The sequence below is a fragment of the Enhydra lutris genome, unplaced genomic scaffold (assembly GCF_002288905.1).
Source record: "Enhydra lutris kenyoni isolate GAN:26980312 unplaced genomic scaffold, ASM228890v2 scaffoldscaffold1066, whole genome shotgun sequence".
NCBI lineage: Eukaryota > Metazoa > Chordata > Mammalia > Carnivora > Mustelidae > Enhydra > Enhydra lutris.
Window position 1 is genome coordinate 1 of NW_019155150.1, and position 7,255 is coordinate 7,255.

At 45.3% G+C, this 7,255-nt stretch overlaps 1 long non-coding RNA gene across 2 annotated transcripts; it reads right to left on the reverse strand.

Moving 5' to 3' along the window:
* Positions 1-6: 6 nt before the first annotated feature.
* Positions 7-7,255, reverse strand: LOC111140428. Of its 2 annotated transcripts, XR_002640148.1 has the most exons (4): positions 7,232-7,255; positions 6,958-7,045; positions 5,840-6,029; positions 7-346 (listed from the first exon to the last, which is right to left on the reverse strand). It is a non-coding gene; the product is annotated as an uncharacterized LOC111140428 (long non-coding RNA). The 2 variants fall into 2 exon arrangements; XR_002640147.1 differs by lacking the exon at positions 7-346 and having other exon boundaries at positions 4,758-6,029.

A 7,255-nucleotide genomic window follows, 5' to 3' on the forward strand; every position in this document is an offset into this window, starting at 1 on the left:
ATTTTACAGACGAGGAAACCGAGGCATAGAGAGGTCAAATAACATGCCTAAGGAAGCACAGGAGCACGGGGTAGAGCTTGGGTGATAGTCTAAGGCTATTTGACTCAAAGCCTGTTCTCGGAAAACCCAGACTACCCTGCCTGTACACCCTTCCAACTTATATGTCACCTTCCTCAATGAAGTTGGAATGGCCTCTGTCTGTCGGTATAGCACCCACCAGGAAAGGCCGGCAGGCTGTCTCTCAAGGGACCCCGCTGGATTCATTCATTCCTTGTGCCGCACAAACCCAAGGACTGAGGACTCTACAGTCAGAGGTGTTCAGAGAGACTGAGGCTTGTTTGCAGAACTATGAAAGACGGGCAGGATCAACAGAATGAACTCTCAATAAGTGTTTCCACTTACAATGATTATTTGAAAGGCCAAGAAGACCAGAGTGCCTCTGCTGCCATGAACAGCACATTCGTTCCTTGTCTAGAGCCAAATGACAATCATGTGCCCATTAAACAGACATTTGTGGAACCTCTGCACAGAGGTGAGCAAATGCAGGTATAGCAAAAAGGTGGTTAGGTGAGTACGTCATCATCTAAACTATGCTGAGCTTCTGTGGGTTATAGGTGACAGAAGACCACTTGCATTTATTTAAGTAGAAAGGAGAGTTTCTTATATAAAGAAATATGGGGCTATCTCATACTATCCCTGGACAAGAATTAAACTGTGGTCTTGAGAGGAATAGAAGTTAAGAACAAGAAAAACAGAAACCATGAGATTCTCTTTCTCTCAAATATTATATACATATGTATGTGCATATAGATCTATCTATCTATCTATCTATATACACACTCTGTAAATTTTAGTTGTTAGATATATAAATGAACATATATTTTTTATATATCTCTTTCTCCTAATTCCTCTCTCTCCTCCCACAGTCTGTCAGATCACCTTTTCTCTATACATCAGCTTCACCCTTTTCTTGTGTAAGTCAGAATTCTTGCTTCACAGAAACTGATTCTGACTGAATTTAATAGAAAAAGAATTTATTGAAAGGCTATTAGGAAGGCCAAAGAACAAGACAAAAAAATGAAAAAAAAAAAAAAAACAGGGATACAGAGAAGCTCGACAGCCAGACACCACCAACATTCCACTGCAGACTGAGCCTGCTAAGGACGCCACTGCTGCCGCTCCTGCGAACCCACCGTCTCAGCTTGTCCACCCTCCCCACCTGCTGGCACCAGACGCCACGTGAACACAGACTCTACATCACCCGTAGCAAGCTTGTGAGCTTTTGTTTTGGAAATATACAATTGTATATAATATACACACATACTGCACACACACACACACACACACACACACACACGATATAAACATACAGATAGATACATATACACACAAGTAGAGAGAATGGTATAAGGAACTCCCATCACTAACTTAAATAATTCTCAACTCATAGCCCATCCCCACAGCCCCCATGACATTTTGAAACAAATATCTTCATCCGATCATTGGACCCATGGCTACATCAACACCGGTCTCCAGAACAGGCTTTCACAACCTTGGCATGACCCACATCTTGCGCCCCATCATTCCTTGCTGAGGGCGCTGTCCTGAGCATACTACGATGCTTAGCAGCACCCCTGGTCTCCATACATGAGATGCGGAGAGCCTCTTCCTCACTCGTGCTTATGACCACCGAATATGTCCTAGATGTTGCCAAACATCTCCTAGGGAGCAAAACTGCCCTTGATGGACACACACATAGATATACCCACAAAACTATCCTCACTCTTTAAACATTTCAAAATAATTTCTCAATATCATGACATGTCAAGTCACAGTTCAAATCTAGCTGATTGGGGTGCCTGGGGGCTCAGTGGGTTAAAGCCTCTGCCCTTAGCTCATGTCATGATCCCAGGGTCCTTGGATCGAGCCCCGCGTCGGGCTCCCTGTGCAGCGGGGCACCTGCTTCCTCCTCTCTCTCTGCCTGCCCTTCTGCCTACTTGTGATCGCTCTCTAAATAAATAAAATCTTAAAAAAAAAACAAATTTAGCTGATTATCTCATAAATATCTTGACTCTATGTATTTGTTAAATCATGAGTGAGAATAAGACCCATACCTTGCAATTGGTTAACAGGTCTCTCAAGCCTCTTTTAATTACAGGCCTCACTTTCTCCCTCCTCTTTCTTTACCCTTGCAATTTATTTTCCTAAGGCATCAGGTCCTGTAAGGGCGCTTGGGTGGCTCAGTTTGGCAAAACATCTGACTCTTGGTAGCAGCTCAGGTCCTGATCTCAGGGTCCTGGGATCTGGCCTCTTGTTGGGCTCCCTGCTCCTCCCTCGCCCTCCGCCGTTCCCCCTGCTTATGCTCTCTGGCTCGCTCTCTGTTAAATACATAAAATTTATAAACAAANTGCTCTCTGGCTCGCTCTCTGTTAAATACATAAAATTTATAAACAAAAGAAAAAATAATCCATAACTTTCTGACAAGAGCTAAGGGTGTAACACACCTCACCAAACATGCAGATCACGATATCCCAGACCCTGAAGGACAGAGCCCTGCTAAATGTCATCAAACGTTAATTTATGGGTCCTCCCAATCTCGCTGCATGATTCTTCAGATGACAGAAAGCCCAGTGCCGAAAAAGCTGTCATGAAACACATCCAGATGGCAAACATGCTTGGTCCTTGTACCCTGGGGCCTATCCCACACGGCTCTGACTCGGTGAGTCTAGAGTAGGATGTAAGCATCTGTCTTTTCTTTTAAAAAGCCCCACAGGCTGGGTGCCAGGCTGGCTCAGTGAGGTAAGCACCTGCCTTCGGCTCAGCTCATGATCCTGGAGTCCCTGGAATAAGACCCACATCAGGCTCCCCTCTCAGCAGAGACTCGGTTTCTCCCTCTGGTCCTCTCCCCAACTCCTGTTCTGTTTCTCACTCTGTTCCTCAAACAAACAAATGAATATCTTAAAAAAAAAAGTCCTTCGAGCTTTGCTGATTTGCACTTTGGGTTGGGTACAACGATTTAGTCTCTCCAATTCTAAACCCAAACTTCCCCTACGACGCTTAGGCAGCAGATACAGGAAGGCATTGGAAACAGAGAAGAACAGAGAAACTGTAAAAGCTATCCCATAGAGAGTCAAGGAAAGCCAAAGCTCTAGTTCTACTACCTCTCTGTCCTTATTCTGAGTCTGAATTACTCTACAGTCAATTTACGTTAAGTAAGCAAGTTTGCACAAAGTGTTACCAACAAATACTAAATAAATCAATTCATCAGGGAATTTTAAATACACCTAATTGTGATATGCTACTGAAAAGCATTGTATTTCCCTCTCATCATTTCAATGGCACTTTGGATTCTCTTGGCAAATAACTGTCGATATGAGAAAAATTACTTCTAATTCAACAGCGTGTTGAATTGACAGTGTGGTCAACAGCACCTGAAAGCTGGAGAAGAAATGAAGTTCAGTAGNTGCTCTCTGGCTCGCTCTCTGTTAAATACATAAAATTTATAAACAAATCAAAAGAAAAAAGAATCCATAACTTTCTGACAAGAGCTAAGGGTGTAACACACCTCACCAAACATGCAGATCACGATATCCCAGACCCTGAAGGACAGAGCCCTGCTAAATGTCATCAAACGTTAATTTATGGGTCCTCCCAATCTCACTGCATGATTCTTCAGATGACAGAAAGCCCAGTGCCGAAAAAGCTGTCATGAAACACATCCAGATGGCAAACATGCTTGGTCCTTGTACCCTGGGGCCTATCCCACACGGCTCTGACTCGGTGAGTCTAGAGTAGGACGTAAGCATCTGTCTTTTCTTTTAAAAAGCCCCACAGGCTGGGTGCCAGGCTGGCTCAGTGAGGTAAGCACCTGCCTTCGGCTCAGCTCATGATCCTGGAGTCCCTGGAATAAGACCCACATCAGGCTCCCCTCTCAGCAGAGACTCGGTTTCTCCCTCTGGTCCTCTCCCCAGCTCCTGTTCTGTTTCTCACTCTGTTCCTCAAACAAACAAATGAATATCTTTAAAAAAAAAAAAAAGTCCTTCGAGCTTTGCTGATTTGCACTTTGGGTTGGGTACAACGATTTAGTCTCTCCAATTCTAAACCCAAACTTCCCCTACGACGCTTAGGCAGCAGACACAGGAAGGCATTGGAAACAGAGAAGAACAGAGAAACTATAAAAGCTATACCACAGAGAGTCAAGGAAAGCCAAAGCTCTAGTTCTACTACCTCTCTGTCCTTATTCTGAGTCTGAATTACTCTACAGTCAATTTACGTTAAGTTAGTTTGCACAAAGTGTTACCAACAAATACTAAATAAATCAATTCATCAGGAAATTTTAAATACACCTAATTGTGATATGCTACTGAAAAGCATTGTATTTCCCTCTCATCATTTCAATGGCACTTCGGATTCTCTTGGCAAATAACTGTCGATATGAGAAAAATTACTTCTAATTCAACAGCATGTTGAATTGACACAGTGTGGTCAACAGCACCTGAAAGCTGGAGAAGAAATGAAGTTCAGTAGAATCCATTTAAGTTCACAAATGTCACCACAGACTGCCTCCGGGTCTTCAAAACTTATCTATGTATGTATTTTTTTTAACTTTTTAAAGATTTTATTTATTTATTTATTTGACAGAGAGAGATCACAAGTAGGCAGAGGCAGGCAGAGAGAGAGGGGGAAGCAGGCTCCTGCTGAGCAGAGAGCCCAATGTGGGGCTGGATCCCAGGACCCTGGGATCATGACCTGAACCGAAGGCAGAGGCTTTAACCCACTGAGCCCCCCAGGCGCCCCTATTTATTTCTTGAATCAACCACCGACACCTACTACATGTCAGACATGGCTCTGAGTGTTTTATTAACGTTAAATATCACTTCATCTTTACAATCATCTATGAAGTGGGATTATTATAACCCCCATTTCTCCCATCAGGAAACTGAGACCTACAATGGTTTAGTAACACGGCTCGTAAGAGGCAGAGCTAGGATCAGCTTGGGTCTGGACATCATGTTTTAAATCACTATGATTAGTCTCCAAGAACCTACAAAAAGTCCAAGTCTTCACCCCAAACCTTGGTTTTCCCCACCCTACAGTCCCCACGTGGCCCCAGCTTCAAGGACATTCTCTCAGTTCCTGTAACAGTACACATCCTTCCCTGCTCTAACTGAACACCTTCCCACATCCGCCTTTATTTCTTAGCTTTCTGGTCTCAGCTTAAACACTACCCAGTAAAGGACAAACTCTAACGCACACTGTATTTCTCAGCACTCAATGCAAAACAGTAATGATGAATTTCACGGGTCATTATTTCCTTCATGTCTTTTCCAACCAGGTGGTGAGCCCCTCACACATCCTGTCAGTCCTATTGATCATGCTTTCCAGTCACTTAATGCCCACCACCCACCCAAAAGGAAGGCCATTCCCCCTACACACACACACCTGATTGGCCCTATCTCAGGGGCACAGTGGGGACCCTGACAACCCCTAGTGGAATGTAACTCTTCAAGAGGGGGAACCGGAACTTCTCCCCCATCAACACTACACTGACTTGCTTCACGTCGGTCTTTCAGCAGGACTTGAGCCCCAAGAAGGCCGAAAGCCCATGTGCCTGGTTCAGGCCACATTCCCTCTTCCCCTTTCTCACAACACACGTGAGATAATTAGCAGCTCCATAAATGAAGCCCTGCTCCGGGCTCCTCACAGGTGCGAAACGAGGGGCGGAGGAGCTGACAGATACCTTTTGGCAATCCAGTGTATTCCTGAGACACAGGCTGCCTCCCAGCAAAGCCCCAGCCCCCCAGGGACACGGGGTCCTGACATCATGCCCCACAGGTACCTCTGCGCAGAGAAGCATCATCCCAGGGGCCGCTCACTCCCTCATCCTTTGCGTTGACCTTGAGGAGGAAGTACAGGAGGCGAAAAAGGGCGCCCTCCGGCCAGTGGTCATGGGTCTGGAGGTTCTGCACCCACCGGGGCAAGGAAGCGGGATCTTCAGATGCCAGGCAAGAAGCAAGCCTCACAGAAGGCTGGAAAATGGAAGCTGGTCGCCCCGCGCTCAGCCTAGGCATCTCGGTGACCCGCCCACGTCAGCTGTCCCAACAGCCTTCCTGCTCATTGGCGCCTGTGCCCACACGCTGACTGGACAGTTTCCCCGCTCCCTCGGCCTTCGCAAAGCATCACGGGATAGCTGTTTGGGCCCCGCCCACACAACCCCGGGAGCACACTCTCTCTCCTTCCCCATTCCAACCTCGGACGGCCTGGGTCACACCACCATCCTCCTTCTCTGCTGCTGCTGTTTTCTGAGTTTGTCTGTTTGCTCTACTGAGTTTTTCTGTTTGCTGAGTTTGTCCTCTCTGACTTCATCACAAGCTTTAGAAGGCTGTAGGCAGTACAAAACCCAGCCTTCTCCCATGGAGTTGCTTTAGCGCCTTTTTCAAAATGCAGTTGGGCTTATTTGTGGGGACTATTCCTGGGTTCTTCGTTCTGCTCTGTTCTATGTGTCTGTCCTGCAAATACCACACAGTCTTCCTTATTATAACTACTAATAAGTTCTGAATCTCCGTAGACTGTGTTCCCACATTAGTATTATTTTCAAAATTGTTTTTGAAGCTAATGCCTTTGTCCTTCCACATACATTTTGGAATATTTTTGTCTATCTCAACAAAAACAAACAAGGCTGACAGGACTTTGAAAGGAACGGCATTAACTCTATCAGTCTGGGGAGAATCGACATCTTTACAACGCTTAGTCTTCCAAATCACGAACATGGTGTATCTCTCCATGTATTTATATCTTCGATTTCCTGTATCATTGCTAAATAGATTTCAGCATGTGATGTCTGGACATGCACTGTTAGATTTATCCCGAAGTAGTTTCTTTGTACAAGAAATTGTGAATGTGTGTTTGATTGTGGAGCCCACATATTCATTGCTAGCATAGAGGAATACAACTTACCTTTACATAAGGTAAGAATCACTTTGTTGTACACTCTTGTGGCATAAGGCCTGAAATTAAGATTCTGTATTAAGGGCTGTCTTGACACCTGGAAGATCAAGGAGGGACTCAAATGGCATCATGCACGTTCTCCTCTCCCTCTCTGTCACAGGGGAGGTCTCTTAACCAAACACCCTTCTCATCACAGGGACCAGACATAGAGCCTATTGGTTTTGGGGGAGCAGCGTTCAGTTCTCTAGAAGCCCACTGAATTTTTCAAGGAAGCCACTCATACCCTCCCACGGGAACCAGGACTTGC